Source organism: Cryptotermes secundus, unplaced genomic scaffold (genome assembly GCF_002891405.2).
Source record: "Cryptotermes secundus unplaced genomic scaffold, Csec_1.0 scaffold749, whole genome shotgun sequence".
NCBI lineage: Eukaryota > Metazoa > Arthropoda > Insecta > Blattodea > Kalotermitidae > Cryptotermes > Cryptotermes secundus.
This window is the reverse complement of record NW_019737396.1, coordinates 14,089-26,765: the sequence shown is the minus strand read 5'-3', so window position 1 is coordinate 26,765 and position 12,677 is coordinate 14,089. Positions and strand designations below refer to the sequence as shown.

General features: G+C 39.1%; 2 long non-coding RNA genes across 3 annotated transcripts in view; both read left to right on the top strand.

The window, feature by feature from the left end:
• The first annotated feature begins 88 nt into the window (after positions 1 to 88).
• LOC111870371 lies at positions 89 to 6,567 on the top strand. Its single transcript, XR_002843839.2, has 5 exons — positions 89 to 127; positions 1,127 to 1,261; positions 3,248 to 3,584; positions 4,094 to 4,245; positions 6,417 to 6,567. It is a non-coding gene; the product is annotated as an uncharacterized LOC111870371 (long non-coding RNA).
• A 746-nt stretch (positions 6,568 to 7,313) lies between these two features.
• Positions 7,314 to 12,677, top strand: part of LOC111870369 — a 12,544-nt gene continuing 7,180 nt past the window's right edge. The window contains exons 1-3 of one of the 2 annotated variants that reach the window (XR_004513651.1): positions 7,314 to 8,194; positions 8,928 to 9,074; positions 11,234 to 11,306. This is a non-coding gene — a long non-coding RNA (uncharacterized LOC111870369). The remainder of the gene's footprint in view (positions 8,195 to 8,927; positions 9,075 to 11,233; positions 11,307 to 12,677) is intronic. The other variant, XR_002843838.2, reaches the window with a different exon arrangement.

Here is a 12,677-nt window from a genome sequence, read left to right as displayed (position 1 = left end):
AACTAAACCGCATGTGTCTATCTGCTCCCAGTCCTGAGAAAAAAAAATTGGAGACCTTAGAACTTGAACACAGGATGTGTGTGTGTGTCCCAACTTGAAAAGGTGTCCTTTTAGGAGGCAATGTCTGGTAAGTGATCCGTACCACCCATCTTAGTTGAGCTCTGTTTAATTTTAACAGGCCCCTCGTTCTTTTGGCAGAGGGTCCTGATATAAAACCCTTTGCCTGTTTGAGTCCAATTATGGATTACCAGTATTTTTTATGATTTCTATCAGGCCAGTCCATGATCACTTTCTTGGCAACTCCAATTGAGATGCCGCAAGCTGGTTCAGGTCCTATGAATGGCTGTTCAGATCCTGCTATTGCCAGTTGATCTGCAGTTTCATTCCCTGCAATACCCTCATGACCTGCCACCCATATGAGTTGTACTCTGTTATGTCTGGCCAGTTGTATGAGTAATTGGTGGCAGTCCCAAACCAATTTTGAAGTGATTTGGTGTGTACAAAGTGCTTTAATTGCAGCTTGATTGTCTGATAGGATATAGATGTTCCTATATCTATAGTTCCTATCAAAATTCTCAACTATGCATTCCTTAATGGCATACACCTCTGCCTGGGATACTGTTGTGTACTGACCAAGGCGGAAGGTATTATTCCGCCTTGTTCCATCACAATACACCTCAGCTCCAGTGCCTTTATTTGTCTTGGAGCCATCTGTATACCAGATTAGTCCCCCTTTTGTATTGGGTTGAAACCCCTCTTTCCATTCACTTCTATCAGGAAGTCTGATTGTGAAGGGTCTATCATAAAAATGTTTAGGTAGCATTTTATCAGATCCCATCTGTAGGATGGGTTCTTTGTTCATGTCTCAAGTCATGTATGCATGTCCAAAACCTTCAGATTTAGGTCTCCAGTGATCATTGCAATGTAATCTGTAATTTCCTAACTTGGTCTCTGCGTCCATCTGCAAATGCAGTGGGGGGAGTCCTAGTAGGATTTCCATTGCAGCTGTTGGAGCTGTTCTCATTTCTCCCATAATTCCCAAGCAGGCTGTCCTTTGCATAAAGTTTGCATTAAGATTTACACAAGATTTGTTTGTTATAATGTACATGTTCTATATTTGTATTAGCATGAGTGCCGTACAGACAAACAGAAATTGAAGCAGCGAAAGGAGAATGACATTCCTATGGCTAAGCTGCAGAATCAAGAGCCAGCTAAGCAGCGCAGCAAGTTGGTTTTACCAGAACCTCAGATATCAGACCAGGTAAGCACATATTTAGTTGTATAGTCAATATATATTGATTTTTGAGATTGGAGGTTCTCATTGCAGTGACTGTGAAGAGTGGCATTTTACCCTGAAGATGGAGGCAGCACATTTCTCTAAAATGTTTATAAACATATACCAGCCTATATTGATTTGAGTTTTCTTCTTTGTAAGTGTTATATATATCCATACCTGAGACATGCTCCAAAAGTCAGAGGTTTGAGAACAAAACAAAATTAAAATTGCAGGAAAATAATTTTGTTGGACTAGTGTTAATAAATGTGGATTCATCTCAGTAATATATAATTGCTCGATTGTATAGTCGTTGGTTCATTTTGCAATATTTGTTGTTATCAGTTAAAATTTGAAGTGCATCTTTGTAGGACTTCTACAGAATGCTTCCACATGTATGTATGTGTGTAAGGGGTGAGCCATAAAATCCGACCCATGCACTGCAACCTTCAGTGATCTTTGTGCTTCCCCTTTGGAGTAACCCTTTATTAATCCTACAGTTCCAATGAAATGTAGGACTTTATTTATGGGGGCATCATAAAAGTCACTTGGTTCCATGTAGAACCGACCCAGGTGAAGAAGTCTGAAATAAGCTATGGCCTCACAGTCACATGGAATATATGTGGCATGCTTCCACATAGTCCATTGTATATGTTAAAAGTCTGAATGTGCCTAAACATTAACATTCTATCTTAATTTTTTGTCTCCTGTCAGTCTGCGTCCTGTGGAATTTTTGACACTGTTACTCAGTGGTTTAAGTATGATTATAACAGTATAACAGTAAGATACTTAAGTGTGAATGCATGGCGCTCTGGCTATGTCATTTTGAAGACTGATTCTATGAAACAGAATAGCATTGTTTTTTATCCTGTCATACTTCATTATATGGCCTAAAAGAACTTCACTGTACACTGCTACTGATGATTTTGTCACATGTAGGGGTTATGTGCTTAACTAATAGATAGGTCCTGGATTGGATGACTGGATTTATTGACATCTTATTCACACAACTCAGGACTACAGACAGCACATCATTATCACTATTTTCACACACTTTACAGTTCACTATTGTACACACACTAGGATTCTCAGTCTTTACTGATCATATTCAGGCAGTGGATTTATATTAGTCCCACATAACTTTAAATCACACATGAAATCTTCTTTTACAGCCTAATTCCTTTCTTGCTATTATTCTGCAACTGCCAATTCTGAAGACTCGATTCAGTTCAATTCCTATGCTCCCAGGCTCATGTCCTGACTTCTCAAAACTTGACCAACTCCACTACTACTTCTCAAATGAACTCGTCTTTGTAATCACTTTGCACGAACACAGAAAACACAGCCTCTCTGCTGTTGAGAAGGCATGTTACAGCACCACTGCATAGCAACAGAAATTACTCAGTTGTTGCTTGTGTATTCGTTGCCACAGGGATGCTTTTACCAAGTTGTGCCTAGAAATGAATGTCTATTCTGACTTCACTATTTCAGCTTTTGGGCATTGTGTCACAATATGAAGAGATTTACCAAATAAGCATTTTCTTGTTACAAAAATTCTAGGATCCCACTGATTTCCTGACACTGTCCTCTGATCCCAATGAAATGGTTCTTCTTCATNAAGATCTCTTTCACTTGCAAGGCGTTGGCTCCAATTGCTGAGCTGCCCAGCCCACAGCCTAGTCACTATACTGAGTGAGCTATGCTAACTTCAGGGTGGTTTCCTGAGCAGTGAAAGTATGGGAATGTTGTGAAATATCACATTTTTATATTTCTTCTTCTGCTTCATGTTGTGGAACATTATTATTGAAAAAATTAGCACGAAAATAATTTTGTCACATGTTTATTCGATATCAGAATTGTATGAGTAGGGACTTTGATGTGATGTGATAATGTTTTCGATTGCATAAATGTGCATTCATTGTGTGAAAATGACTGGTTTAGGAGTTGACTTGATTTTGCTTGATTTCCTCACAGGAGCTGCCTTGGATGGTGAAACTGTGACGTCCCAGTGAGGCAGCACGGGAAGTTGCTACTGAGGGTGGACACCAGCCTTCAGATACACTGCTGGCTGATTATTCTCTGACCCTTGCAGGGGGCTCTCAAACACCCCGTACTCCGGCACTGACAACTGATAGGATCTTGCAGGAGGCTCAGAACATGATGGCTCTCACACATGTAGACACACCTCTTAAAGGAGGATTGAATACACACTTGCATAGCTCAGATTTCTCAGGGATGACTCCACAATGGGAAATTGTCACTACACCAAACATGGTGCTTGCAACTTCATTCATAAGCCAACGTAGTGATGGTTAGTACTTCATTCCATATCCCCTTCTTCACAGACGTCTGTATTTTTAGTGGTCCACCTTTTAAAATGAACTTGTCAAAAGAGGTATGTAATTTCTTGCATGTCCTAAAGACCATATTCTCAGGGAAAACTGTACTGCCTGGCTTTAGTTGCTCTTTTAAACATTAACAAACTAAGAAAAGTATCAGCAAATACAGTTTGTATCAACTTGCAACTGGAAACTTGTATTTTTAAAAATTAATTTAAATTTTTGATACTCATAGTTTATTTTGGCATGATTGTTCTGAATAAAATGTTGAATGGGAATCAGAAATATGTATAAGAAATGGCATGTTTTTGCTTTTGAATGTACTTAACAGTTTGAAAACTAGATGGCATCAGATTCACCTAGAGATTAAAATTGTAAGCATTTAAATATCCCCTGCTTTGCTTGTGTGTGCTCAAGTGTAGATTGTTCATAATTGTAAGTAAAATAGACCAATAGTTTTTGTTCGCTTCATTCTCTCTAGCACTTCATACTCCAGCTGGTGGGGGTTTCCATACACCAAATCTAGATGGTAGTATGGGTGCTGTTGCACCTGCACCCATTCATGACAAACTAAGCATTAATCCAGACGATGTTGGGGATACAACCCAGACCATGCATAATTATCAGTGCCAGGTAAATATGATACATCTCCCAAACTAACATCAGAGCACAGCTCTGCTAATGACTGAAGGAAGCAGTGGCATGTATTCAGTTCAGTAATATAAATAAGTTGCAACTTGATTTTAACCTTCACTTTGAGGAAATTAAGCTAATAACTTCAATGACTAATATGCAAGTACACCCAGTCTTCAACCATCCACTGACCAACACCACACAGAACTAATACAAGAAGAGAACAGTGCAGTAGACCTAAGCCAAGGATGGGAAGATACAGTGAAGCATACTAATTTAATTAACTTTTAATATACCAAAACTTGGATTTTAATCTTCAGTTCTAATCAGTTAAGTTAAGGCTTCCATGAATGATAATAATTTGTAACAGATTATCAACTCACACACAATATAAATATTGTAACGTGTTTCGTTACTGAAGACGCCGTTCGGATTGTTAATTGGTTTATTTAACAACCTACAAATCTCAGCTACAATTATTTATAACACAGTTGTGGGGTTTCACACTTTATAATCCTGTTCGCAATATTCAATTCACTCTATTGTCAGTAGTCTACAGGTTTCACAGTACGGGTGCTATATAAGTGTCACTCTATCACACACTCCCAATTATTACTCGGTTATCATGAACTATCACTGATTCTCACACACGCGTCCGTAACTCGTAACTGCTGCCTTTGAGAACTGTTGAGCACACACTAACTCTCGCTTGCTGCTCAGCCAGCTTTTATTCCGTTTGCTGATGTCTGTTGCCCATGTCAACAGCAGCGTTGCATTGCGGTGCTGCGTCACAGCGGGAAGCTGTGCCACGTCACAGTGCGGGGGGGCTACGTCACCGCGTGGAGGGGGGTGACGGAGCGCTGACTCACCCGCCANGCGGGGGGGGGGGGGGCGGAGCGCGGGCGCCGCCCGCCCCGGCGGTGCGGGGGGGGGGGGGGGGAGGAGTTGTCCTCCATTGCGCAACATGTCACAGTATATTACCTGATGATGGTCACACCAAAGCCAGGAGGAAGGAGGTCACTGGGAAGACCAAGGCATATGTGGGTGAACCATATTAAAATGGATCTCAGAGAGATAGGATGGAATGGTATGGATTGAATTGATCTGGCTTAGGATAGGGGTTGGTGGAGGGCCCTTGTGAACATGGTAATGAACCTTCGGGTTCCTTAAAATGCTGGAAATTTCTTGAGTAGCTGCACAATTGGTGGATTCTCAAGAAGTGCTCAGCTCCATGAGTGAGTGAGCTTAATATTAATCAGATACAGTAAATGAAGGCGTTTTCTGTGGGTCTGTTGCTTCATTAATATTTTCTAACTTGCTCAGTTTTGGTAGACACATTCCTGTTTATTGACCCTCTGTACCTGCAGTCTACAGCAAGGAATATTGCAGTGCAGTATTATAATGTAACTAGAACACTTCATAAAAATTTGTATGACGTAAAATATATGTAATTATATTGGGAACATGATCACTGCCATGGTATATCTGAATCAGTGGCATGTTGAGGGACCACTGTATATTGTTTGAAATGTGTATAATAAATTTGTTGAAATTCTTATTCATGGTGTTGTAAGAGTTGTGTTTGACTTCAGTTGTGTATTGTACCATTGGAAATAGAGCTTATGTGAGAAGATGTTACATGTGAGAGAACGCATATATTTGCAGTGTCTCGTAATGTTCATAATGGAAAAATTTGTATGTGAATAGTTACATAATCAATAAGCAGCCTCCATAGTCTAGGGGTAATGTTCCCACCTCATGACTCAATGTACGCGGGTTCAAACCCAGCGGAGGTTGTGGAATTTTTAAGGGCGGAAAAATTCAGGGAACAAGTCCCCCCAGAGGGACTTTAAGCCGTGGGTCTCGTATCGTAGATTTACTGCATGTAAAAGATCCTCATGTCTCTAGAAGACCTCTGAGCAAAATTAGGCAACAATTTCCCACCCAAGTAGCTTCCAATGCCTCTGGTAGATGGCAGAAATATCAGGTACCGACGGCCGACCTCGTTGGCTGAACGGGGCTGATAGCATGCACCAGTACCGGTAGGGTATGGTGACAGTAGAAATTAAAGGGGGACGCACAATGGACGAATAACTGGTCTAAGTGCAAGGAGAACCCACCCCATCTAATAATAATAATAATAATAATACATAATCAATATCTAATTTCAGAGCAGCATGAAATGTTGTTAGAGGTCCTGCTCTTCCCATGCCTCGACCCATTGTACCAAGGGATCGCAGCTACCTTAACAAGTTTGTAGGTACTTGGTTGGTGATGGGCCTAACAATCGTTATGCTTTGATTTGCAAAAATTGCGAGTCTCATAATGGAATCGCCCTGAAGGAGGAATTTGAGTGTATCTATATGAAATTAAGTGTTATAATCTGTATTGCAGGCTTCTAAATGAATGAAATAACAAAATATACTTGTAAAATATTGATTGTTCTCTAAGATGTAAGGTTTGCTGAATGTTTTGACTACTCTGGCTAAGAAAACTTTTTTTTTTTTCATATAAACGTGGTTAGCATATTTTGATCCCAAATATTTTTATATATAGTGATATATTCTTGGTCATATGGGCCAATAGGCATATGAGAACATGGCTTTCATAGCCTGGAACAAGAACTTAGAAACAATGATGTAACTGAAATGAGAACAGAACTTTCTTTATTGACTAGTTTTTTCTTTGTAATCGCAATTGATAAAACTAGCCACTTTTCACAGTGCTCTGAAGTGTACTAACTAACTGCATAAGGCCACACCATAGCTCAAGCGGTTAGTTGCTGGCTTCCAACCGTGGTGGCCCGGGTTCATTCCTGGGTCTGGTCAAGTGGGATTTGTGGTGAAAAAGTGGCGCTGGGGTGGGTTTTCTTTGAGTACTTCGGTTTCCCCTGCCAATATTCATTCCACCAAATTCTCCATCATCATAATCACCTGGGGCAGGCTACAATAGGCCAATCAGTGGCCGCCATGCCAAGTGGACCCAGTTGGACTCCACCCCCACTAAGCAAATTAAATGAAATACTAACTGCATGGAGTTAAGTCCTTTAGAAGCCACCAATTGCTCAGTTACTAAAAAATTTCTGGAAAATTTATGGAGCCTGAAGGTTTATTACTGTGTTCACAAGGGCCTGCCTTCTAGGTGTTTGATTTCAATTTCCTGATTCATACACCACTTACCCATTTTGATGTGAGATGCCAAAACTGCATATAGACAGAGAAGCATGTTGTGTGAGAATGAGGAAGTGGGACAGATTTTGTTGACAAGTTGAGCGATATTTCCAAACCTTTATGATTCTAATGGATCAGGGAGTTTGTGTGCTGTTGCTTCTTTTTCTTGATTCAATCTAAAAAATGTGAGACTTGCCCATACTTACTCATGAATCTTGTCAGAATAATGGATAACTGTGGTACAGACAAGATTCAGACCCTGTAGCATATGTAGGAGACATGAGAAATGCATATAAAATTTTAGATGGAAAACTCTTATGCAAGAGTCCACTTAAAAGACCTAAGCACAGTTGGGTTGATAATATTAAAGTGGGTATTAAACAAATAGGATTGGAGGATATGAATAGAATTCATCTTATTTAAGTAGGGTGCTCTGGCTATCTCTGTGAACACAGTAATAAACCTTTGGACTGCATAATGGTTGGGGAAGTTTTTAACTGGCTGAGGGGCTCTTAGCTTCCCAAGAAGGGTGATTTTCCTTCAAGTTAGTTATAGTTGTCTTTGGTCTGCAGCATGCAGAACTTGTGAATGCTCGTTTACTCTAGTGTATAGAAAGGAGAGGGAGTCAGGCCTCACACATTGTGATGTCAAGAACCTTCCTCAGGAAGGAGAGGATTCTATCTGCAAGATGGAGGGACAGCCAAAAAATTTGAGATGAACATTTGGGCATTAAATGATCCATAAACTTCATTTGTGTTCACTTCACATTTGAAATGAGGGTAAGAAAAGTGTCAGTTGTCACTGTCTACCTACTGCATGAAAAAAATCCCACTCTTTAATCAGATCTCCATTAAATTTAATGGTGGTGGCCTTCTTTACATCATAAATTTAATTGAGGATATATGATATATACATGCTTTCGTGTTGCTCTTATCATGACGATCTTCATACCATGAGTGTATATTACAGTTTAAACCTTTGACTGTATTGCATAAAGCAGTTGTAAATAATATGTAACTAACTTTTCAATGAGTAGTCACTTTTTGTTTTATTCAGGTCACTTGGAAGCAAATATATCATTGAAATAAAATATTGTATGTCTATAACTCAGTGGCTGGTATATTTCTAAGGTACATCTTTTTTTTGGGGGGGGGGATTTGTTGTTGTAAATGTTTTGCAGTTCATGATGCTAAAAATGCAATGCATTGGAACCCCAAGTTAATGTTCCTTGATTTTAATGTTCAACTTCAGTGATCCTAAATCAGTAACTTGAATGTTAAAGTACCTCCATTTAATATTTTCCTCAGTTTAATGTTCAGATCCATTGCTTGTAAATGAAGCCTTACAAGGGAGTGTCATTATGCATGATAAACCCTCTCCTCATGTTGGAATCATTGATTGTAAAGACATTTTAGGAACTGGTTCATGTTTTTAGATATGTTACAGCTCTGGTTTTGTACTTTTGATAATTAGCATTATATCAGACATCATAACTACATGTCAACTTTTCAGGATTTCGTTGTTGCTACTGCTTTTATTGGAATGCGGCTCGAAAGCAGCGACCACAAGCGCCTAGGCTTCCTTCAACTACTGGAAGGTCGGAGTTACCTGAACACACATCTGCCTCTGAGTTAGAGAGTTCCTCAGACACAGAAGAAGGTAAGCAACTCTGCGTCTCTTCACAACTGGTCATCATCTTGGTTTTAAAGGGTCTGGAGGATGGTGTATAATACTCATAATTACTGGGTTTTTGGACTTTGTCCATTGTCTGTTATTCTAGAAACTAGGAAACAACATTCCAGAAACTGGATCTGTTTCTGAAATATTTCATTTTCTAGAGTCTAGAATACCGGACGATGGACAGAGTCTGAAAACCTAGTAATTCTGGTCATCATCTTGTCTTTTACCCTACTTTTTATACATTCGTTACAGTGTAAAAAGGGAATACCTTATATAGAGGACATGGGGGTATGCAGTAGCGTAGTTGGTTGAGACACTATGCTACAAGCTGGATGATTGTGGGTTGATTCCAGATGAGGTCATTTAATTTTTCAATTGACCTAATCCTTCCAGCCGCACTGCAACCCTGGGGTCAACTCATCCTGCAACACAAATGAGTACCAGCAATCTTCCTGGGGGTAAAGGGCGGCTGGTGTGTAAGGCTCATAACGCGAACACCAATTGTGAGCAGATGGTCTAGAAAATGTGGGAACCTGAACATCTCATAATGATATGGGCCTTCATGTCCTGTTACAGGGATTACTTTACCTTATACGGAGGACATATATGTCTGCTTGTCTGTGACCTAGTAATCAGTGCGCAAGTTGTTGAACAGGTTGTCATAATGAAGAGAGAAATCTTCTGGGATGTGGCGCTGTGTATATATTGTGTTAATTGACGTTTTGGAGGAATGTATTGCCTCCATCTTCAGGGAGGCAAAACATCGGTTAACCCAATATCTACACGGTGCCACATCCCAGAAGACTGCTCTTCATAGTCACTGCCGTTAAAACCTCAAACAGGTTGTCATAATGTTAACTGAAAGTTTTTGGGCTCCTCTGATTTTCAGCCATAGTGATGTAGAATAAAATATATTTTATACAGGACCCATGAACTGTTTCACTAGTTTTTTTTTAATTCGATATGGGTGACTTTCACTAGTTTTCATTTCGTTATTCCCATTTTAAGTAAGTTTAATAAACTTCAAAGAATGCTATGGGTAATTTTGTGTACTACACTATGAAATGCTCCCTTTCCAGTCTCATTCCCTCACAAGGAGCATCTTAGTCTTACCATGTTTGATTTTATGGCTACGCAGCAAAAAGCAGCATGGACTGTGCTTAATTCACCCATTCCCCACCCCATCCCATATCAACTAATTCCATACAGCAGAACTCCTTTTTGGGAAGCTAATTGCTGCTCAGCTAGTGATGAAATTCTCTATCCTTTATTCAACTCAGAGGTTCATTACTGTTTTCCCACAGCCCCACCATAGGTCCCTGTCCTGATCCAGATGTATTGAGTCCAGTTGTCACTCCCTGTTTCTTTCATACAATTTTAATATTATCCTCCAAGCTTTCCTTCATGAATCTGACTAAAATTTTGTGTACGTTATCATTGCACCAAAGTGTATTGAAGGTTTAATAGTGGGCGTTCTCATAATATTTTGTGGTCAGCATATGGTATGTTTCAGTGCATACAGAAATGTTTCAAAGGAAGTTTGTAAACATGGTTATGATACACTGAATGTTAAGTGGAAATCTTAGTGAATTTCTGATAATCAAATATGCTGTACTGTGTGAGTAATGAAGTGCTGTATATATGGACTCCCTGAATGACTGATATGGTGTGACACTGTGGCAGCAGTAAAAGAAATTATTATTACAGAATTATATTTTTTAACTAAATAGCATTTTCTTTGAATTTATCTCTGCTTTGTAGTAATAAATGCTATGTCACCTGCTATGCCAAGCTTTATGTAGTCAGGCAACATAGCCTAAATTTTCTATTAAAATGGTAGTTACTCTTAGGATGCTTGCTGACTTATCATAAATACAACTGAAATAAGTTCCACAGGATACCAGAAAGACGTGCTTAATAAATTAAAAATTACTTTCTTTGATTCACAAATTAACAAGCTTATTTTCATATTTCCACTAAGCATTTAGCATGATTTTAAGAATTTTAATGTATATTGAAAATAAATATGATTTTTACAATGTTCAGAAAATTTAAAAAGAAATTATGCATGTAAGAGAAATGTGAAGCAAGAATGGTGAATGTACTTGGAACAGATTTATAGTAATGCTTTGTTCCAGAATCTGATAGTGAGCAGTCATCTGACTTTGGGGCCAATAACAGAGAATGGTGGCACAAAAATCGCAGAAGTTGGTGAGTGCAAGTACATTTTGAGACATCTTCTTGCATGTATGCGACACCATGCTAAGAAAAAATTACAGACCTCACGTGACTTTCATGGATACTTTGAGCTATGATTCCCCGTGTCAGAGCATAGTGTAAAAATGTTCAATGGGATATTTAGGTTCACAGCTTACTGGGTATCGCATGCCCCAATTTATCTCTTAGTGTTAATGTTTCTTCTGACTGTGTACACTGCTTAAATCTTCATCACAAAGCACAGCACACAGCTGCTGCTGTAATCAATGAAAGTCAACCTTGTTCAGGCCAGATTAGAGACATATTTACTTGATTATGCTTTTGAAATTGGCTTGGCAGCCATATTGCAACTTGAAGTTAATGAGATTAATGTTGAAAAATGCAGTGCTTAATCAGCTTGACCATGCACATGTGCCATTTTAATCATGCAATGTGCTGCCAGTAACAGAGTGTAATATTACATCTTAGAAATTAAGACTTCCAACAGTTTTCCTGCAATAATAAGAAACATTTTCCTATGACTTTTTAAGAATAGTTTATGTTTTTAACAATATGCTAATGAAAGGCGTGTTGAAATCAAAGGTAAACTGAGAATATTAATACAGTAATTATGTTTCCTATAGGCCGATTCCCAAGAATGCTATTTGTATTAGAATAAGTACAAATATGATTTAGAATGGAATTATTTAGAAGAAATAGTAAAGTTTTTATGTTTGATGTAACAAAGGGCAATGTGATTGATGCACGTTTAGACTATAACATCATTATTCAGGAACAGCTTTTGGTTATTGCCTTACTAATTAAGGAAATATTGGGAAAAAATTCCTCTGTAATTGAGTCTGCAGATTGCATTAATAAAGCAGTTTTATGTAAGATTTGAGGCTTTCATGGCAGTGACTATGAAGAAAGCAGTCTTCTGGGATTTGGCACCGTGTATATGTGGTGTTAACCGATGTTTCGGAGGAACGTATCGCCTTCATCTTCAGGGTAGAAGAAAAAATATAAGAAATCTGCAAGCGAAGAGACCGTAAGAACTGGTAAAAGCAGACTGTGTGGAAATATACACAGCTATGTGAGAGCAGAGAGGGTAGGGGTAAGGGCAAGTATACAAGTGAAAGCAGTAGTGTGGGAGGGGTAGGGGAAGGGAGCTGGGACAAGCATGGTTTTTGTGTAGGGGAGAGAAAGGCAAGGTTAAAGGCTGGGCACTAACCCGTAAGCTGAGGGGGGGGTTGTTATGTTGGTTGGTCATGGCCTGTGTGGCCTTCTGGATGTGGCATCATATCCTGGTGGGGGTTTTTTAAGAGAACAGATGAGAGGTTTCCAAGACTTGCTGAGACAAAACCCACCCTCTCTGTTCATATTTCC